The sequence below is a fragment of the Pelodiscus sinensis genome, chromosome 7, assembly GCF_052426305.1.
Source record: "Pelodiscus sinensis isolate ZL-2025 chromosome 7, ASM5242630v1, whole genome shotgun sequence".
NCBI lineage: Eukaryota > Metazoa > Chordata > Testudines > Trionychidae > Pelodiscus > Pelodiscus sinensis.
The window spans coordinates 46,505,075-46,528,996 of NC_143058.1; positions in this window are offsets into that span (position 1 = coordinate 46,505,075).

Here is a 23,922-nt window from a genome sequence, read left to right on the forward strand (position 1 = left end):
CAGGAAGTTGAAGGCTGCTATCAAATCCCCCCTCACTCTTCGCTTCTGGAAGTTTGGAAAAGAGAAGACTAAGAGGGACATGATAGTGGTTTTTAGGTATCTAAAAGGGTGTCACAAGGAGGAGGGAGAAAAATTGTTCTCCTTAGCCTCTGAGGATAGGACAAGAAGTAATAGGCTTAAACTGCAGCAAGGGAGGTTTAGGTTGGACTTCAGGAAAAACTTCCTGTCAGGATGGTTAAACACTGGAATAAATATCTCCAGAGATTGTGGAATCTCCATCTCTGGAGATATTGAAGAGCAGGTTATATAGACATCTATCTGGGATGGTCTAGATGGTACTGGGTCCTACCATGAGGGTAGGGGATTGGACTCAATGACCTCTCGAGGTCCCTTCCAGTTCTAGTGCTCTATGATTCTAAGGTACTAGAGAGATACTCTGAGGCTCCTATAAATGTCAGAAAAAGTCCTTCCCATCACCCACCTTCCAATACCAGGACATTATCCAACTTTTTCTGGTTTCCATCTGCAATAGGTAAAATAGCAATCTAGTTATCAGGACAATGGAAAGCACCTCAAAATAAGCCTGCTTTGATATTTTTGTCCAAAAGTCTAGAGCCTGTTTTAAAATCTGCTTTCCACCCTGTCTGCTCCTCTCCCTGCACTAAATTTGGTGGCTCTAACTCTTACCATTTAAGAGTTCTTAGACAGACTCTCAAATATACAGTTGATATCAGACCGGACCATTGTATTGTTACCATTAACTGTACAGGTTTCAGATGGAGACCTATAAACTAGGGATGTTAAAATGTGTTTAAGTAAATGTGTAACCACTTAAAAATTTCAGTGGTTACACCATTACACATGGGGAGATGGTAGTTGGTTTTCACCTGCGCCCCACCCCTGCACTGCTGCCTGTGTATGTTTGTTCAAGAACTCCTAAATGGTAAGTGCTTGGGCCACCAAATTCAGTATACAGCTTCCTCTTACTTGTAACTTAAAGCACAGTAAGGTTTTGATTGTGCCAGGAAAATGAGATGTGCCTGGAATGAGATTGCTTCTCATAGAATCATACAGAAAAGAGACAGAATCACCAGGCAAGTGAAGGGCTGGCTGGGGGTGTGCCCCCTCCATCTGGGACTACCCAAGCCTCCCACCCCCTAGGCAGCCTTTAGAGAGGGAGCAGGGGCTGAAGCCCTCCCTTCCCCATTCATACAGGAACATTTCTGGCTGCTCTCCTTTGACAGAGAGTGAGAGGAAAGTGTACAGTTTGTTGTGCTCCTCACTCCGGCTGTGGAGTACGGGGCAAATGAACACAAACCTACCCCAGCTGTGATAGATGCACCCCTTCCCTGGCTATGACTGCATCCATGAAGTGCTTCTCACCTGGTGCCACACTGCTGCAGTTAGAGAGGACTGGGGTAGCTTGCATACTGAACCCCTCATCCCCAGCTCTACCCCAGAGAAATGATTTATTTAAAAATTAATTGAATTAAGGACCCATGAAATGCAGGGAAAATTTTCCAATCTGTGTATATTTCAGTTTGGGGATGGCTCAAAAATGTAATAGCATGAATCATCTAGAGGAGTTCTAGCTTTTTAGTCCCAGGATCTGGTTGTTTGTCTTGTTGTTTTATTTTTAGTTGACACAAAATAAAAGTTCAGTTTGGAGATTAAAATAGGGAGGCTGAGTCTGATCCTCTGCTAGTCATTTTAACAGATGTTTTATCTTTGCTGCTTATCTGGATTTTCCTTTTTCCTCAATGAGATCAGATCACTTCCTTGAAAACAGTCTAACTTCCATTAATTAAACCTTCCCTTTCCCAGTTGAACCGTGTTCTTCCTTCTCCATCAAGGAGCATTTTCCTGCATTCGTAAGGCATGCGTGCATCAGCAATGTATGTATTAAACAGTATAATTTGAAAATTCCATTTGGTTAAGAGGATCTCAGCATTGCTAATTAGGATGTTTACTTGATAGTTTTAATTAGGCTGCCAAAAAATGTTTGTTTACCCATCCTAATTCTACATGCATGTTGCTGTTGGAAGTAGAAAAGTCTTGAAAAACAGTTTTGGCTGCAGAATTAAAAAAAGCCTGTAAACATACTGTCTTTATTGTGTGTGTGTGTGTGTGTGTATATATATACATATATATATATAGGATGTGGTATACAAATGCATACGAAGTTAGGACAAATAGAAGATAATGGACTCTCTTCCAGACAGAAACTTAAATCAGCTCCACCACCACAATCCCCTTCCAGAAATGTCAAGCCAGTAGGAAATGCACATCAGCTGCACTTAGTAATCAGAACAGGGAACAGCGTAGAAGTAAGGAGAACACACAGCTCTAGAAGAATTTGATCAGCAGATCTGGAGACTACAGCAAGCTGGTGAGAGGAGGGACCTCCCTGGAGAAGGGATGGTTTAGTCAATAGAAGTTGGACTACTCTGGAGAAAGTGGCCAGATCTCATTGAGGAAAAAGGAAAACCTAGATATAACTTAGACTGTTTTTATTTCTGGGGCTGGTCCCGCTCTTAGCCATCTTGATCAAGAGTTCTTTGTTAACAGTTTCACTAGTTTTGGATTGAGGCCTATCCTACTTTGGAGTTATTCCAGAATAACTATTCTACTTTAAATCTACACCCTACCTTATTCATGGTAATTTCCATGTTTAGACAAGCTCCATCACTAATCCCTGGTCTACACTAGGATGTTATTTCAAAATAACCCTTAGGTCGAATTTATAAGCAGAGCATCCACATTACCAAGCCCGTTATTGAAAAATAATAGGCTGCTTATTATGAAATCTGTATTCCTGCTTCCATTGGGGAATAATGTTAATTTCAAAATAGTTATTTCAAAATAGGGGTAGTGTAGATGTTCCAATGCTGCTATTTTGAAATAATTGGCCTCTTTGAAATAAAGAGACCTCCTGCAGCTGCAGCTCGGACCTCTGTAGTCACACACTATTCCTCTCCTCCTGTGGAGTTTAAAAGTGCTGGCAGCAGGTGGCCAGAAAGCCTTGTGCAAGACAGCACCATCCAAGGCAGGCATGACCTATTCCAATACTCTCTCAGACCCTCCCAGGGCTGTCAGTACTCCTGCTGTTCCCTCAGCTGCCACTGCCCAGCCTGAACAGGTACAGAGATTCTGAACCTCTTTGAGGGCTGTGGGGAGGGGACCAACCTCCAGGATCTTTGCACCCTGAAAAGGAATGCCAAAATCTACAGCCAGATAGCTGGTTAGTCTGGCTGACAAAGGACACCTCCCAGAGGGTGTTGGAGGTGAGACATGAACCACAAGTTGTGGCTCCAGAGACTTAGGCCTTACCTAACAGGCTATTGGAACCTAGCTTGCCACTTTTAGCTGAGGCCAGCTCCAGCCCTGGGTTCAAGTCCCACCCCACTCAGCTACCTGTCCTGGGTGCAGCAGGGCAGCCACCACCAGCCTCCCTAGGAAGGGTAGAAAAGACATCAGCTAAAAGTAAAGAAGATTTTGAGGAATCCCAGTGGTCTAATGGATAACAAGGTATCAGCCTTCACAGCCTGGGATTGTGGGTTTAAGTCTCCTCCCTCCCCCCAACTTCAGACAAAAGTGTTTTCCTTATTTCCTGTGATATCACCTCATCTCTGTGCTCAGTTGTTATTGTTTTATCTGCTTACACAGAGGCCTAGGTCTTCTCTAAAGAATGCCCATGCTCAGGCCTTAATGTGGCTGCTAACTGGTGTGACCTTGTTTTTTATTTTTGTATTAATTTAAAGCACCACACACACCTAAATCATCAGTTGTACATATTATAAGATTCTACTAATTTGGTCCCTACTAAAAGGTCACTTTTGTGTGGACATCAAAATGTTGTGTTTGTCTAAGTGCTTTTTACTGCAACGGGAAAACACCAGTCTTTCCATGCATTTTTCCTGACTTTTAATGATTTTCCTGTTTTATTCAAGTTCTCTTTCTACTTGATTTTTTGATCCAACCTATCTCTTTTTTAAATAGCACTTAAATTAAAAGATTTAATATGTTACTTGTATTGATTAAATCAAAAACATTTGTAATGTCTAGATAAGCCCTAGGATCTTAACTCTCTCATTAGCCTGCCTACCTTGTCAATCCATCTGATCTGGTGCTCTGGCCTTTTGCCCAGAATCCTGAAGACCTGGCAATCCTTTTGCCTTTTTTGCCCAGAATCCTGAAGACCTGGCAATCTCAGGATTCGGACTCCTTTTTGGCCTTCCCTCTGTCTCCTAATTCTGGGAGAGGGCCAACTGACACCAAGATCCCTATGTTTCAGTAAGGGGCCAAGAGCCCCTGTATGCTGGTTCATTAGTAAACTCAGGGCCAAATTGTTCTTAAATGAAAACTCTACTGCTAGCCTCAATACAGGATTTGTACCCAAGTAAATATAATACTTGATTGCTGATTCTCCCTGCAACTGTGTGCATATAACTCCCACTCAGGATTGCTAAGTATGTGTATAGAACACAGACAAGTGTAGAAACTAGATATCACTTTTTTCACCCTGAGTGCATTTTAATGCCTTCTTATTAGTCAAGCTGGAAGAGATAGGCAATGAGAAGGAAAGTCCTAATTATTTGCATATATTTTATTGCTAGCTTTTGATAAACTGTTTGAGACTAGAAAGGTAGACAGAAAAACATTAACATTCTGTGCATTTCATACTTGTTGCATAAGAGTACAAAAGGTTACTCTTAAATACAGTTCTAAACTTACATATAAAATTGTTTTCAGCAAAATACCGACAACTGGATCTGCTAATAAGCTGTGTCCTGGTTGGAAACCAAAAGGAGCCATGCAGTACCAGAATGCCAGAAATAGGACAATAAATGTTTTTGGCAGAGTTTCAAAGCTGCATAATGCCAGACATAGACATGTAAAAGTAATGGCAAGAACTAGAAAGATTATAAAAGAAATAAAATCACAGTTCGTAATTCATATGATAACGTTAAATAGCAGACTAATAAAGCAATTTGCGTAATAAGATCCATATGTAATTGTATCAATGTATTTCACTCAGTAAAAGATAACAAATATTAGAACTCCCTTTAAAAGCAAATGTACATTTTGAAAGCTGAAGAACAGAAAGCTGTCTGATTGCTCTGTATTTATATTTAGATGAATAGCTTCTGTTTGTCTTTTCACATACATTGACATAAAATAAACTCTTAGGAATTATGAAACTCAAAAGCCTGCTGACCTTTAGAAGTGGTTTCAACAGTTGAGTATTCCATATCACAACTGTTACTATTTAAAGTTGCAGATAATTTCAGGCTCAGTCTTACAATTCCTTCGTATGTGATGTCAACAGAAGTTCCACACATGAAGGACTTCCAGGACTGAGCTCTTAACATGTAAATATTTAATATGTGTCTGTGAATCGGAGCCTGAATTGAAGACTGCTGAAGCCAACACTCATGTCCTTTTTAAAAACAAAACTTTTATTAAATATGGGTAGAGGATAGACAAAAAGAGGAATTTCTCATGTCAAAGCTTTTCACCTGAAGCCTGGCCTGACTACTAAATAGAGATTTCACATATTAGGACTAAGGATCAATTCAAAACTATTTTGGTTACTCATAGAAACTTAAAGTTAGATTTCTAGTCTTCGAATGCTTTAAAATATGTGGGGGGCCTAGATGACCTTGCAGAATATGATGCTGCAACCTAGGATGGTTAGGTTTATATTAGTAAAAGTTAGGATACGTTTTATAGGCAATGAATTCTGTTTCTATGGTATAAATATAGCACCCTTGTGTTTCCTTGCTGCCTGATTTATAAATTACCATTAATCAACCTACAGGGTGGGCTAGTGAAAGATAAAACCAAAGTGAAGGTGCTAATGAATGAAAGATGGAATATAAGGCGGATGGGAAAGAATAAAATTTTAGATGAACTGTCAGTTCCTTGGGCAAGATAAGCCAGAATGCTGCAATTGAAATGAACATCTCAGGCTCATTTTTACAAGAAATTGAGTCCCACTGAGAAAAAGGGAGATTACTAGAAAGGATAATAAAATAGGTAGATAAAAAAAGAAAAGTTGTGTATTAGGACAAAATACATATTTTTGTTAAGTCCTATAAAATAAAATTTGTCAACATTGTATGTTTGTATTTCTTTCACACCAGAGAAACAAAAATTGTCCTCATCTGAGGAAGGAGTTTTGCTCACGAAAGTTCGTGGTAGTATATATATTTTTGTTAGTCTCTAAGGTGTCACAGGATTACTCACTGTTTTTAAAATTTTTCTTGTGATACATGTACACAGTTCTCTGTGACTTCAATTCTTTGTGAAGAATAATTTTGTTCTATATATACACGTATCCGTTTGTTAATTCCAAGTGTAGAGGTTTATTAATTCTGAAAATTAAAAGCTAGCATACAACAGAACCCCACTAATTCTTATTTTTCTAAACAACATATACCATAGTATTTATACAAAAGGTATAAATCTGTCTTATTTCTTAGCAAGTATCTAATACCATAGTGCACTAGTGAAGTCTTAAGAGTAAAACATCAATATTATACAGAATATTAAGAGGTCAATATTGTCTCATTATTTCCTTGCACTCCCCTTGTGAGGGTGAACTGTCTGTACACTCTTGTCTTATACTTAGGCTTTGCCTACACTACAAACTTTTAGCGATATGACTGTGTTACTAAAAGTTGAGCAGTGTAAATGCTGTTTGTTGGCACTTCCACTCCCACGAGTGGGATTCACACTGTCAACAGGAAAGTGCTTCTGCTCACAATGAGCAGATTACACTGACATTTGTCATGGCAAAACTTTGGTTTTCCCATGGAGTGGGGGGGGGGCTACGAACCTGTGAACAACAAAAAAGTTTTATTGTTCAATTCGCAATGTAGACAAAGCCTTAGACTGTAAGTTCTTGGGACAGGGAAAGTCTTTTTTCTATGTATGTACAGAATCTAGAACGGTGGGGTCCCTGATCCTTCTATCATAAATACATTATGAAGATATACAAATCAATACTAGGCACTTAAATTAACTATGTTGACTTTGTAATAGGAATTCTTACTTATTGTACATGTTTGCTTACTCATTTACCAAATCCAGAAATGCTCTGTGGCTAAGATTTTCAAACTTGAGTCATGATTGAGTACCCAACTTGAGATACCTTAAATATCTTGAATCTAAAAAAATTATTGAACACAGAACTTTTGAAAAGCAAAAAGCTGAGAATTCCAAAATTAAGGCACCCATAATCACTAGTCAATTTTTATAATCTTGGTGTTATGTGTCTCCTTGTCATCATATGACTAGAAAAGTTAGTCTTGATTTTTGCCAATTATTTGTTTGCTATTATTAATAATGTTTGCATTATAATTTCAAAAACAATAAAAATATATTATTCCTAAGAAAAGTACAGGCTCCCCACATATTTCTATCTATAAACACATTCCTACAAGCTTGTTTATTAGATAAGTTGGGGCCAGAAATTGGCCAGAAACACAGAACTTCATATGAAAAGGACAGAACACTGAACAAAACAGTGTTAGTCCAAAGTATTAGACCAAAGTTAAGTAATTGCTAGCTCAAACATATATCCCAAAATTCACTATTTTGATAATGTCACATTTTCATAACAGTCTTAGGCAGATTATCATTTAACTTGTTTACCTTTCACTTAAACTAAATTCAAATATCTTTAGGGAAGACAATGCTGTCACAACCATATAAGCTTTGCACATGACATTCAATTTTAGTTTTAGTAGGGCCTGTCAAATTGAAAATGGTGGTATAAGCTAGGGATGTTTGTGTGCAATTGAATAGTCATGTAATCACATAAATTTTAGTGCTTACACGACTATTCAATAGTCCCCAAAGGCAGGGCCAGCAGCCAGTGAGCTCCTGGCATCACTCCTGAGGAGCCCCCTGACACCATACACTACTGCATCTCTCTGGAGCCGTTCCATGAAGGGAGCCAGTTTAAAAACTGATTTCCTGCACAGACCGGCTCCTGCGCAGGGTGGCAGCGATCAATGTCTGAAGGGGAGCCGAGCTCCCCTGTGGACAGATGCTGTTCCATGGCAGCCTCTCCTGCTCCTGCACGGCTGCCTCTGATAGAAGCAGCAATGCAGATTGGGCAGGCAGCACCAGCTCCTGCCTCCCCCACCCTGCTGCCTTTGTAGGAGTCAGCAAGGGGGAGGGCAGGCAGGTCTGCAGAGCCAGCACATGCAGAGTCAGCTTAAAAGCTGGCTTCCCATGCAAAGCGGCTCATGCCTGCCCGCCCCCCAACCCTCCACAATGCTGCCTCTCTATCAGAGGCAGCAGCATGGGGGAGAGAGGAGGGAAGCAGATCCAGTGCTTGTAGGGAGCCAGCTTAAAAGCCAACTCTCCATGGGCACTGGCTTCTGTCTCCCCTGCTTGCTGCCTCTGATACAGCAAATGGACCACAATTAGGAAAATAATGATTTGATACAGAGGCAGCGAGGGGAAGGGGACATTGTATGTAGTCAACAGGATTAACTGATAAGCCCAGGCTTTTTAGTTAATCATGTAGTCATCTGCATGTTGACATCTCTACCATGAGGCCAGTCATTCTTAAACAGACTATATAATACAAGAGATCAGGCACTTGTTTTTGTCCAGTTTGTCCAAGAGCTTCTTAGCAGATCTTGGATGTCAAAATAGATAAATTTTCCTTTGATATTTTGCTCCATTTTTCAGAGAACTTGATATCACCACAGTTTTTAATTTGAAAAATCTACATTAATAAAAGAAAAACATACTCCATTGCTTGTATTTGGTAGCCCACATTTGGGAAAATCATGATTGTCTGCCCTTCTCTTTCCAGAAATGATATAAATGTATTAGTGCCAGCTCCTTCTACCAAAAGAAATAATGTTAGAACTTCCATTAGTTTCAACTAAAAAAAGAGCAAACCTTTTACCTCTGCACATGGAACAAAACCCCTTCCTTCCTGAACTGGTCTGTAAAACAACCACCCCCTTATTTTAATTGTCCCCTAAGGACACATTACTTTAATCAAAACTGTCAAGAACACACAAATTATCTTTGATTTAATCTACTCATATATTTTAACATATTCTTTGCTCCATAACAGGTCATGAGACTAATTCTCCATACTGAAAAAATGCCTAATGAATGGCAAAAGAGCACAATGGTCCCTAACTTCAGCTGTAAAAGAGATGTGCCAGAATGTAGTAATGATTAGCATGATGAAATGACTGGAAAGAATTATTAAGAAATTATTTTGAGAGATGCTGAAGCATCAAGTATGCCACAATCAATTTGGGTTTATTCCAGGAAGACCAATAATGCAGGGTTTGCAGTCTGAACATTGCAGAAGCAGCACAGAGAATTGCACTTAGTGTTTGTGGATTCAGAGAAGATTTAGGACAGAGTTCCTAGATAAATGTAATGGTGGTGCCTGCAGTCATGCAATGTGCCAGAGGTATATCTTCATCTGAAGAAGTGGGTTGTGCCCACAAAAGCTCATGATACCATCTACATGTTTTATTAGTCTTTAAGGTGCTGAAAAACAATTTGTTTTTTTAAGTTTTTGCAGTTATAGACTAACTTGTCTACCCTCTGACGCCAGAGATATATAGTTAGGCAATTGTGTATTTGAAGGAGCGTAACACAACAGTAGCAAGAACCAGCTGTGGCTACAGTGAGGGCCTGTTTACATCAACAATTAGCCTTAAACCCTTTCCTATTTGTAATTGTAATGGACACTTTGACTCAGGTGATTAGCAAAAGGGTCCATGAACCCGGGAAAGAGATGACCTAGAACAATGAAGATGTGTATTAAAAGAAGAGGGCTTGCAAATCACTCAACAGAAAATGGAAAGTATGTAATTCTTCATTGAGAGGGACAAAAATAAGCTAATTAAAATGAAATGGTATAAAATCCTTGAAACAGTTTAAATAATGTAATTTGTTTTAGTGGTATTGAGCCACAATAAAAATGTGGATGAACATGTTAGGATCCACATAAAGAGTGCTCGATGCAAATAGCTGGAGTTGACAGGAATTCTTTGCAATAAGTATATGGCCTGTGAACTAAAAAGCAAAGTGTATAAAGTTATCATTAGGCAGCCATGCTGTGAGTCAGAATGCTGGCTAGTGAGAAGAGAGATAAGAACAACCACCAAAATGAGAATGCTGTTGTCCACACTGGGTAAAACAAGAGCTGATAGGCCAGGCAATGGAATTATAGACACCATGATGCAAGTAGCCTGTCATGGAAAAGCTAAGGAAGTGTTGATTGAGACAACAATATGTGAGATATGTTTACCAAAGAGTACAAGAACTAGTAGTCACATGACAAAGACAATGAGGAAGAACTAAAAAGAAGTGGTTTGAGATGTGGAAGTAGACATGAAAAAGGTTGGTATCAGCTTAGAAGGTGCACTTGACAAAAATGCTTGGAGATGAGGAATAGGAGCCAAGAGACAAGGCAAAGACAAAATCTTTGTAAATTTTCACCTTTAGAGCTAAATAAATCTAAATAGAGTAAATTGATTAAAGCTAAATAAGTAAATAGAGCTAAATTCAAATAAGTGCACACAGCCTTCTGACTTCAGTGAGAGTTTTATGTGTTCAGAGAGTTCTATAATAAAATCTGTGCTAAAGGACAAAGCCTCATTCTGGTGTCAATGCCAATAAAATGTTTCAGTGAGTGGGCTGGTAAATCCCACACTGCAAGTACCGTGGAGAAATTCTCATGCCTGCCTTCAAACCACAGAATTGGAGAAGAGCTGTTACACAGCTGCCTCATGACTGCAGTAGTATACACAGGGCCTACGTCTAAACTGACATGATTTTCTGCAAATGCTTTTAATGGAAAAGTTTTCCATTAAAAGCATTTGCGGAAAAGAGCATCTAGATTGGCACGGACGCTTTTCCGCAAAAGCACGTTTTGCGGACAACCGTCCGTGGCCAATCTAGACACGCTTTTGCACAAAAAAGCCCCGATCACCATTTTCACAATCGGGGCTTTTTTGCGCAAAACAAATCTGAGCTGTCTACACTGGCCCTTTTGTGCAAAAACTTTTGCGCAAAAGGACTTTTGCCCGAACGGGAGCAGCATAGTATTTCCACAAGAAGCACTGATTTCTTACATGAGATCGTCAGTGTTCTTGTGGAAATTCAAGTGGCCAGTGTAGAAGCAGCTGCTTTTGCAGAAAATCTTGCCAGTCTAGACACAGCCAGGATGTTTTCCCTTATCACAGGGTGTACCACTCAGACACAGACACCAGGTTTGTATAATTTTGATGGTGCCCAGAATGAGTTCAAGAAGAGCTGTTGCCCTGATCCATCCTATGGACAGGGTGACTCTGAAAATATAAGCACAAATATTGGTGGAGCCATGCCCATGTTCCTGAATATTGGTGGAGTATGGACACCAATGACTTGTATAACTCTGCCTATGCTCACACATGAACTGGTACCTTCTCCTAGTCACTCTGGGTACGTCTAAACTACATGGCTCCATCAATGGAGCCATGTAGATTAGTGTACTTGAAAAAGGGAAATGAAGCGGCGATTTAAATAATCACTGCTTCATTTACATCAAAATGGCTGCTGTGCTGATCAGCTGTTTGGCAGCACAGCGCAGTAGTCTGGATGCTTCGCAGTCAACAAGGGAAACCCTTGTCGACCGCCCCGGTAAACCTCATTCCATGAGGCATAACAGGGCGGTCGACAAGGGCTTCCTTTGTCGACTGCGGAGCATCCAGATTACCATGCTGTGCCACCAAACAGCTGATCGGCACAGTGCGGCAGCCATTTTGATGTAAATGAAGCGGTGATTATTTAAATCGCTGATTCATTTCCCTATGTCTAGAAACCTCATCTACATGTCTCCGTCAACGGAGCCATGTAGTCTAGACATACCTTCTGTGGATTAGCTCTAGAAGCAGATGCCCCATTCTGCAGTTTGAACGCTGTCATTCTGACCCTCTCTCTCTGGCCTGCAGCTCCTTTCTCAGTCCAGTAACTACAATGTCTTTTGTAACTTAGACCTCCAGCTAGGTCAGCCAGCATTTGCCTTTCCATGGTCTATCAAAGTCTTTCATTCAGCAGACCTAGGCAGGCTTCCCATTCACTGCCTCAAGTCTAGGCCAAGCTTTGGTGGTTGGTAGGGGAGCCTGGGCCCACACTCTTCTCCAGATACCAATCTAGGGACTCTTAACCCATCAGTTCTGGGCTTTCCTCTCCTATCTCTCACTGTTGGTTTCTTGGAAGAGAAGGAGCCATTGTTGTTGGGGGTTTTTTCTCTCTGTTTCAGTGTATCACCTCCCAACTCTCCTAACAAGGAGTGACTGACCTCTCCCAGCAACAACCCGTGGAGAGAATTGGCCTACCTGGCTATCTTAATCCCTGTCAGTCCTAAATGGGGTGGATACCCCATCAGAGTTTCCTCAATAAAGCTAATATACATAGCTGTGAATCCGTCAGCTACACCCTCAGTCTGCCACCAAACTTCCTGTGGAGATTTATGCCATCACAGAAGTAGACTCCAAATGTGCTGGTTCCATCATCCATCACAGGGAAACAATACTGATTTTGAGCAATCTTCACTCTTGGTGGGCCAGAGTTGGATTTACTCCTTAGTTATTCAAGATGCATGACAGGGATTCTTTCAGTATACACAGTCATGTGCCTTCTTTTATAGAAGACAGTGTGTTATGAGGAGTTCATAATAAGCTAGCTTGCATTTTTTAAATCTCTGCCTTTGAAATCAGAATAAAATGATCCGCCCAGCTGCAGACAATTAAGACTAGCAGCCTAGTATAATAGAGCGAGGAACTTTTAATGGGTGTTTATAGATTAAAAGCATCAATCCCTCTTTTAAATGAAAGAAGCAGAGGAAGAAATAGTAAGTGTTAAATGATAACTCTGAATTCAGAGAGCCCTCACAAGCAGGAGATCTTTTATCAAAGAGCTGTCAGGGTACCACACCTTCAAGAGAACTCTTGCTCTTCAAGAATCAATCACAAGAGAAGCAGGGGGAGTTGCTAATAAAAAAAATCTTTTTTAAAGTATTTTTAGCTGCTTTAAAAAGGTTAAAGTTCATGACAGCCAAAACATCTAAAGTGAGGTATGAAACACCAAAACAAATATTGCTCTATGAAATTGCTACACAAATACTTAGTAGGCTTATGGTGAGAATTTAGGGAGTAGAACCCCCTCCCCTCTCTCTTTCTCTTTTTTACAGGAAATACTGTTTAAGCATTTTATATAGAGGTTCTGCATTCGTGAAGGGATAATTTGCTCTAAAATATGTGGGCAACCAGCCTAAATTCTCTAATTAAGTAGTTTGCTCATAACCTAAGGCCATTAGGTGAATGTAAACTGTTACAGGCTTAGTAAAAAAAAAATAGTCCCATTAGGATTTTAGTATTTGTATGTGGTTGTGGGTTAGTGTGACTGTTTCCAAAATCATGAATTAATGAAAAGATCTTTTTTCTGAGTTTGCAAATACCTGCTTTGAAATGCCCATACTCAAATTAAGCCAAAGGGTTCTTTATTCTTCCCCTCTCAATCCCCTGCCCCTCCAGGAAAAAATATTTTTACAAGATCAAGGTTTAACTATGAGTTCCAGAGTGGATTATATAGGATAAATCACAGAAATATAGGCATTTTTAGTAAATAATCAGAAAAACAGCTCTATAACATTTTTTCATTCACTGAAGGCTCCCATAGTGATGCCTACTTCAATTTTGCTCTACAGTTAATAAACTCACCTCAATGTTGTGAGCCAGCTATAATATGTCTTATGCAAGATTTGCTTTCTTACCTAATATGAGAAAACGATGGTAGTCCCAGAAATATATGTATTTAGCCTCATGATTTGTACGTGTTTTTCACCAATTAATTCTCATTATCACCCAATGTGCTTGAATGCTTATAATTCTATAAGAAAGGAGGCTATTTTATGTACAGATTCTGTATACTGCTAACATTGAATCTTATGTTCTACCTACATTATACATGTCTTCAGTTAAACAGTCTATTCCTCTTCCCATTCCCAAGTTAACTTTAGCATTTTGTTTTTACTAACCCTCACATATATGCTATATTCTAAGAAATTAAGAGGTGGAATCAGAAAATTATCATGAAAATTAACATGAATGAGCCAACCCAAATCTAGCCTACCATTTTTAAATATCTCTCTGGATAACAGGAAAAATTATACATATTTTTGGAGAATTAAAATTAAAAAACTCAATCATTTTATTTTAAAATAGTTACCTTTGTAGTTTTCCATCTACCTTCCTTTTCTGCACACCAAACTAGCTATATTGGTGTTGTAACTGACAATACTATATTCCGTGTTGCCATTCCCCTTAACTCTGACCTTTCTGGTTTCTCTATTATTTGTTTCTAAAGAGTTTCAGTTCTTTATTATTTTCTTTATACCCAGTGAGACATGTCCCCATTAGAATCTCCAAGTCTACCTTTTGCCCTCTTGCAACAGAAGCTGGCAAAGGCAAAGATGCTTTTTGCAAAGGCAAAGATGACATTCATAAGATAGGATTGTAGTGTTTGGTCTTGTACATTGCCTAACTTTTTCTTGTAACAAATTGAATATATTGAAATTGCTTTTACAGTGTTAGACTGAAACCCCTACAATATTTCAACATATGGGTAAAGAAATATGAAATCCAAAGAAACTAGGTTCTAAAACATAAACATGCCCAGAAATAGACTTCCTAGAAGGAGTGTCGGGATAATAGAACCTGGTGCTAAATATCAAGAGTGAAATCCTTACTCCACAGGTAACATGAGGAGTTTTGTCATTGAGTTAAGTGGGGCAGGATTTCACTCCAGGAATTCTCACTGGAATCATGGAGACTTGCTGGTACAGTTCAGCATCTCTCAGGATTAGGCCAGAAAAGCATTCCACAAGGAGTACAGGATTTAAATATCCCGGGCTTCATTTGCATCTTCCTGGTGCCGCCATTTTTAAATCCCCCTTAGTCCGAACTCTGTGCCCGTGGCTACACGCGGCACGGAGTAGGTAGTTCGAATTAAGATCTCTAATTCGAACTATCGGTACACCTCGTTCCATGAGGAATAACGGTAGTTCAAATTAGAGATCCTAATTCGAACTACCTACTCTGTGCCGCGTGTAGCCGCGGGCACAGAGTTCGGATTAAGGGAGATTTAAAAATGGCAGCACCCGGGAAGATGCAAATGAAGCCCGGGATATTTAAATCCCAGATTTCATTTGCAACTCCTGTTGTCCTCATTTGCCTACCTAGCTCGAACTACCAAGCTAGTGTAGACATACCCTTAGAGTGCAGGAGCAGGTTCAGGGCTGGGGCAGAGAGTTGGGGGATGGGACAATTACCTGGGGCAGCTTCCCTTTAGTCAGTGTGGGGGGAATAGGAGGTAAGTGGCTCAGTATGGACCATTCTGTTCTGCACATGCTACAGGCATTGTTCCCTGAAGCACCCATTGGCTGAGATTCCTGACCCATGGGAGCTGCAGCAGTGGAGCTTCAGGCAAGGGCAGCGAGGGGATAGAGCTTCCCTTGGCACATCCAGCAACTCAGCTCCAAGCCAGTGGGGGTGGAAGGAGGGGAAGCACACAGAAAGCTATACCCTCACCCCACCAGGCAGAGCTGGATAATGTGCAAGAGCTGTAGTGCCTGCAGCCCAGCATCCTGGCCTAAGGGTACCTCACAAAAAAATCTGGACTTTTTGTGGGCCCTTCTTATGAATGGGGATTTAGGAGCTAAAGGTCAGGGTCCCAGATTAATTCCAGCCCTGCCGGTACAGGTTGAACCTCTCTAGTCCAGAACTCTCTGGTCCGGAAACATCCATGGTCCAGCATGGTTTTAGTTAGCCAGATGTCTACTTTTTATGGGTGTAGACATCCAAGTTTCCCATGGCTGCTCATCCTAGCTCTCAGTGTTCTGTGCTGTTATTAATTAACCTCTAAATGTCCTCTTACAGCCCAGTAAGCAGTGGAAGTGCTGGTAATTCTGCTAGACAACAATGACCTCTTGAGGTCCAGAAAATTCTCTCATTCAGAACTAGTCCAGTCCCACAAGTGCTAGACTAGAGAGGTTCAACCTGTAGTGGGAATGGGTTTGGGTTCCAGCACTCATGCTTCAGCCCCACATGGGGGCACCGAGGCTCTGAGCTTCCAGCCAAGAGCAAGGAGACTTGCTGCAAGCCAGATCAAATTAAGCAGAAAGCTGAACTTCACTAATCATTACTCAGTCCATTTCAGCACAAGAAGCTTCTCTACCTAGTTATGTATGCTTTGCTGTACAAGTCAAGGATCTCTGCTGGAGCCAAACTACATTAACATTTGTGCCCTCTGGGCTCTCTGTCTATTACACCAAGAATCAATTGTGCATCACCCAAGCCAAAATGCAACCGTCTCTCTTTCATCTTTGGAACTGTGAGGCCAATAGATAACTCAACATCATCTGGAAGAAGGTTTCACTTACCACTGATGATATTATGTTCACCTTGCATGCTAGACCACACCCTGTCTTTCAAGGCACACAGGGAAAAGACAAAAAGCAAAATAACATGGAATAACAGAACTGGACAGAACCTTAAGAGATCATTAAATCCAGTCCCCTGCACTCGTGGAAGGATCAAGCACCATAGACCAGTGTTTCTTAAACTTTTTAAGACCAAGGAACACCAAACAATAAATTTCTTTTATGAGGAACACGAAGGATTTTTTTGTTGCGAAAAAAAAAAGTTGGGGAAGGGAGAGTTATTGAGCAAAAAAAAAAATTGCCTGCCCCTTTAAGGGCAACCATTTTGAATTCTGTTCTCTGCAGCACACCTCTGACTGCCTTGCGGCACACTGGGGTGCCGCAGAACACAGTTTAAGAAACACTGACATAGACCATCCCTGATGGGAGTTTATCTAACCTACTCTTTAAAATTTCCAGTGGTAGAGAGTCCACAACCTCTTTAGGCAATTTATTCCAGTGATAACCACCCTGTCAGTTTTTCTTAATGGCCAACCTATCCGCCCTCCCCCCCAACTGCAATTTAAGCCCATTGCTTCTTGTCCTTTCCCCCTCCTCCTTGCACAACTTTTTATGTACTTCAAAACTCTTATATACTCTTTCAATCTTCTCTTTTCCAGATTAAATAAACCCAAGTACTGTTGTGCCAATTAGTCTAAATGTTGCCTGCTTATGAATTTTCCATGAGAAGTTAATTTATATTCAATAAAGGATGTTTTAAATAGGTGTGAGACAGAGGGGCTGAATTAGTCCAAACAAAATGGCCTGCAAATGCAAAAACAATGCAAAAAGATGGTTGAGATTATGCTTGTTAGAAACAGACAATGTAGGTCTCAAAATTAATGAGACAAAATAGGCATGTAGGTCTAGGACTCAATTGGTGGATAAATAGTGAGGGGATGGAAAGGTTTATCCATCACTCCCCTTTTGGGTCCTTAAAGAAAGTCTTCAGGGGCCAGGGGAGGCATGGAAAGAACACATAGAGAAGAACAAAGAGAAGAAAAGACTGAGAGGTTACTGAAATGAGCTTCAACATCATGGCTGCTCTCTCACTATTTTCTGGGAAACTGAGCCTTTGTCATCCTGATTCTGACCAGACTAGGCTAGAGAGAGAGACCCTGAAGACACTGTCACTCATACCAGCTCCAGCTGGTGTATAGTGAATTCCATACATTACCCGGGAACAAACAGGATCAGACGTTAACAGCAGCAGCAGCTTTAGCTCATCTCAACTAAATTCTTCTCTTTTACCCAAAAGGAAAGTTATCTTTGATACCATTGAAAAGACTATCAAATAAAGGGGTGGGGGAATTCCTTCTTTAAAATGTTTCCAGGTAAAAAGAAAGGGAAACAAAAATGTTTAAATGCTTTACTTAAGACATACTTTTTAAACGCTTTCGCTGGTTTTTTCTTCTTTTCTGTAATATGTTTAAAAGATTTTTAAGGACATGTTTGCCATGGTACTAAGCAAGCTGAAGCTTCATATGCCAAATCATAGGACTGGAAGAGATCTCAAGAGGTCATCTAGTCTAGACCCTTCCACTCATGGCAAGACTAAATATTATCCAGATCTTTCCTGACAGGTGTTTGTCTAACCTACTCTTAATCCCTGATGATGGAGATTCCACAACCTCTTAGGCAATTTATTCCAGTGTTTATCCCAGACCTTGTTTAATACTGTTTAATGTTGGACCATGAAAGGGTTAATATCTTTGGCCCATTGACTCCAATGCAATGGAGTTGTCGTAGGCCAATTTCATCTAGAGGGGATTGGATCTACCTATGAGTAAACCTTTTCTCTGTTAGAATCTGACAGCAAATTCTCTCTCTTCCAATCTTTCTGCGTTCTTTGAAATGTTTCCCAAGAGCTATTTTCTACCTTGAATCTCTTCTCACACGTTTTGACATTAAATCCTTTTCAAGGGTAACAGCTTACATTAATTTTATTTTAGCTTTAAACTATAAAGTTTATTGGACTTACACTGGAAAGGGCTTTATAGCATGATCAAATGACAAAAACCCTAATTTTAAAATCTGTGGGTTGACATAAATAGTCCTTACTAAACTGTCCTGTACATATGATACAAGAACTGGAGCTAACAATTCCAGGAAGAGAGAACCAGGATCAAAACCAAGTTTTGTAGACATATGTAATAGTGTATTTCTGGTAATACAATAAAGTTTACAATTTGGCCCCTGTTCACAAAAAGGACATTGCTTTCCATGTTCTTCTTGTAAACTCCTTATGAAAGACTCACTGTGCTGTATTCATAAAGAACTGTCAGTTGCCTATGGGTGTACCAATATGTTATGAGGATTAATCAAAAACATGTATATGTTAAAAATCATGTCATTAAGAATCCTTTGCCAGTAAAGTGGAACTCGTATTATGTTCAATAGAGTGAATATCTGATTCATAAAGTTGTACTGGACTTCCTTCATTTCCCGGAAAAGTGATACAAAATATTTTCCAATGCATTTGTTTATGCTTTTATGAACTCAAATATTCAATAAGAGAAAAAGCAAGGGAAATATTGTATGACGATTCCTCTTGCTGTGCTTTTCTACTTTGCTTCAATATAGAACATTGCTTTAAACATAATCACAGCAGGGAATGGAAAGGAGGAAATAGTATTTTACTCCCAAGCGTTATCAAATAGTAAAAATCAATGTTGCTGACTACATACATGCATACCATCTATTATATTTAAAATCAATTAAGGTACATTTTGAGTTTAATTAAATGATTATAGATTGTATCATTTGAATCCCAAATTTCATGCAGTGATTGCTTTTGGCATGTAGATAAGCAGAGGCCCAAAGCCATGAGCAGATATATGGCATAAACTTCCTGGGTGACTTCACACTTGTGCATCAATTTCTTTAAAGAAAAATTACACACTTTGGATGTCATAACTGAAAAACAAAACTACGATTCACTACAACCTTCAAGTTAAATGGGGAAAATGCAATGGGGGAGACAGATAATGGGAAGCATGAAAAGAGACAAGTGTGAGGGAGTGAAAGTGAGATTTAAATTTTACTTCCTTCCTCACCTCCAAGTTCCAACCAAACCTTCAATAGAGTAGCACTTTGCATTGTTAAAAGAAAGGGAGCTATTCAATGTTCCAATTTTAATTTTACATCAGAAAGTGAATTAAAAACAGCTATTGGGCCAAACACTTCTGCTGAAAGGTCCCACAAGGATTAATGATGACCAAAAATGAGAAGATCAACAGCATGTGAAGCTGAGCCAATGCAAGAGTATTATGAAGGGGAATGCTGAGAAAATGCTGAATAGTTCATGGTTGTAACTTTCAAAGGATGCTACTATGTTAGAAACAACAATACAGGGATCTTTGTTGTAATGCTCACTTATGTAAAGAGCAAATAAGAGGAGAATCATATAAAATTAAATTGAAGTCATGTTAATGGTCAAACAAAGCTACAGGAGAAAGGAAATGAAGAGAGAATTCTAGCACAGCACCCTTAATTCCCCATCCCATTGTGTCTATGTACTGAAGCCCTACATCGCCTGATCTCAGTCAGTGAGGGTATGTCTACACAGCATGTCTAAAGTTAAAATAAGCTAAGCAACTTCAGCTATGTCACTTGTGTAACTTAAGCTGAAATAGCTTATTTCTGCTTTTGGTGCAGTCTACGCAGCTGGGATTCAAAAGAAGGAACACTCTTCCTTCGACTTCCCTTACTCCTCGTGAAATGAGGGTTACAGAAGTCAGAGTAAAAAGTCCTCCACCTTGACATTATTTCAAAATAAAGACTTGTAGTCTAGATGCCCACTACATTATTTCAAAATAACACTGCTGTGTAAGCGTACCCTGAATGAGCTTCCCTAGCCTGCAACAAATGTGTTTTTGTGAAGTGGCAACAATGAGTAAATAATTATCAAGTGATGATTACAAAGAAATGAAGAATCATTGAGAAAGGCATGAAAACATAGCTCTAGTATGATCCAGGAGTTCTCAATTGGCAATGAAGATACCTAAGAAGCCTAAAATAAAGTTATACAGGAAGACTGATAGGAAGCAAACCAAAAACATAAAGAATCCTACTGGGAAAAATATTTCAAAAATCTTCCTCTGCTTCCCACACCTACCAGTGCAGCAGCCATTGGTTCTACAAGCTGAGCTAAGAGATTGAATAGATATGCTTTGAAGGAAGTATTTCCCAATATCGAGCAAATGAACTGCTTTAGCAAGTTATCAATACTAATGAACAACTTAACTCTGGTAAACCTAGAAATATTCAGGGCCTGATGTACCAGTGTCAGGACACCAACAGAACTCTATTGATTTCCATCGTGAAAACATATGTAATGAATTTGAGAACTTGGGACCATAGTTTAATGTATCTGTTGTCTTTAGTATGTGATCAGGGGGATTTGGAGAAGGAGATTCTCACATTGTTCCAGTGAGAGAGAGAGAGAGCTGTTCCACAAGTTAAAAATAGTGACATAGTCTCTGGACTCTGCAGCAGCTTCATTTATAATAAATAAATATATATATATATATATATATATATATATATAATAAACTTTAAAAAAAGATAATCTTTCTAAAAGCACACCAAAAGACTGAAAAATAATCAAAAAGTGTACCAAAAAGTCAAAAATAAAGTTTTAAGCTAGCAATGTAGGAGAAAGATTGGATGGCTAACAGCAACTACCTTGAATCATACTTAGCCATCCAATCTTTCTCCTACATTGCTAGCTTAAAACTTTATTTTTGAATCTTTGGTTCACTTTTTTATTATTTGTAGTCTTTTGGTGTACTTTTAGAAAAATTGTCTTTTTAAAAAGTTTATTTTATATATTTTTTTGTCTTTTTGGTCTTAAATCTAGTGTGTTTCAACTAGTAAAAACTCAAGGTTCATTTTGATAGGCTTATGTATTTTGAGCTAGACTGTTTTACAAAATGTTTTTTGCACTAGGTATTTACATTCTTAATTAAAATCAGTTGTTGTGTTTAAGGCAAGAATAAAGTAATTAAGGTGATCGATTAAATGTTTTGTTGTTTAAAAGGAGGACGGCTTCAAAGATGCTGTCATTCTTCTAAGGCATTTTTATGACAAACATTGTAGCCCATGAATTTGTTTGGACTGATTTCGTCTATCTCTACACCTTCCAAAGAACAGAATCAACGGATCGCAACAAATGGTTGAGCTGGCACAAAGTATTGAGAGCCATGGTTCACAACTACTCTATCCACTGTGGTCCCTTGTAGTTTGTGGACTGTGTCTTCACAAGTGTGGATGATTGGAAGCATTTGCCACTCCACCAAGCCGTATCCAAAATTTGCTTGAAATTGTCATGTGATTGGCTCGATGATGTGCTTTGCGACATCGCCTTTGAATTTAATTTCAACTTTAGGGACATCAATTTTGTGAATTTGATAGTGGCAGAAGTAGGACCATATTATATTGGTGATGGTGCCAATTTTGCTTGGTCAACATTGTACCAAAGCATAACTTCAGTGCCCAGATGAATTACATTTGTCTTTGGAATGCCTGCCTTTGTTGGAATAGCTTGTTAAAGGTTAGGCACTTGTCTTTTCTGCTCAATGAGGGTATCTTGAGCTGTGATTGTGAACATTTGGAGATTGTGGTCGTTTACCATTTTACAAGTTGGCATGATTCTCAAAGCTTTTCTGAGTGAAAAGTCCCCTTGTTGTTGGCTTTCCTCACATTTACGCAGTAAAATATTTAGTTGTTCTCACGTGAGTTTTTCCTCTTGAAGATTATTTAAAATTTTGATAAATGTTGCATACCCTCGCTGCCACATGTTTTCAGTCAATTCACAAGAGCTAAAGAGGTGCACAGTGGGTCTTATTGAAACAGGTTGCTTATAAATGGGACTGCCTGATACTGGTGGAAGTTGAAGGAGATCACTGAAGAGCAAAATGTTCAAGCCTCCCAAAAGTTCATTGACATCGATCAAATATTTGTTTGCAGAAATTGTTACCCATAGCTTCTTCCTCTGGATCTTGTTCTGGTGGGTTTTCTGCTCCTTATTCATCTTCCTCCGGGGCTTCCCCAGAGTTTTGAACCTCTTTGTTTTGCACTTTTACAACTTTGTATCGAAGGTCAAGCTTTCTCATGTTAACATAAATGTATCTTCTCGTGCTCCCTTTCATAAGCAGGCCACACAGACGGAAAGCACACTCATAGGCGGAGACTTGGCATTGATTTAATATTGTCATACATATTGTAAACAACTTTTGAGAAATATTGCTTTCCTCCTCTCTGATTTGAGCAATAGTGTCTTTCAAGACTCGTAGGTTCATATTTAGCGACGTACTTGGCGATATAATAGGTGATGGCAATAGCAACTCCACACGGTTGAATGTCCATGTTTGCACGCCAGCAACTTAAGATAAAACTTTCTTGAAGCATCTGGAACCCATCCCAGTCAAAATCAAAGGCTTTCCAGAAGCCTTTCCAACCCTTGCAGTACAAATACAATGCACACCCTTATGTTTGTATACATATATGCATGTGTGTGTGAAAGCTGAGAATCCCATGACAGACAGACAAGAATGGTGGCCGTTTAATAGAAAGATTGTCTAATAAAAATGTAGCATTTTCATTAACTGAACGATAGCATACTCTGTACAGAAGCTACAATGTTAGTTGTGTTTTTATATAAAGTAATAATATTATATAGACAGAGCCCCCACATTTTAGTTTTCAATATGCAAGGAATTTTGTACAGATAATATATCTCCACCATGGAAATTTGTCTTTGGGGACAGCTGGAAGTTTTGGCTGCTAAGCTAAGGCTTTTGGTACCTTGGGAGGCAGATTGTGGTTGTGGGGGATAAAACTGTTTCTGTTAAAGTGAGCAGCAGAGAATCAGTCAATAATATTAATATTTAACCTTTTCTTAGGTAGCTAAGTTAGCACCCCATTGAGATGTATCCCCTCGTTCTGGTTCATTCCTCTTAGAACAGTTGTCCAATTTTTCTGTAGATTCTGGAAAACAGCAATGCATTGTTAGCAACTGGTATTCACTTCTTGTTTTCAAAGTTGTCTTTACAGCCCTGAGGCCTAGAAATACAAGATTTTAAACACCAAGACTATCGTTTGTTAAGCCCTTGTGTGGGTGGATTGTGTGGCTGCAATTGTCACGCACATAAAGCCCACACCATGCCCTTTCAGTACAAGAATGTATCAAATATGATTAGAAGGAACAGCTATCTTTGTCTGGTGCCAGTTGCTTTTATAGGGTTGCCTTGTTTATATTGTAAACAGGGGAACCAAAACATTTATACTCCCAGGAGTCTATCTTTAATCATCCATGAACTTTTCCAAGACAGCAAGTGAATCTCATAGTTTTCTAACCCAAGTAATATGGCATGGGAAAAATTTCGCTTTCCCTGAATTTGGCC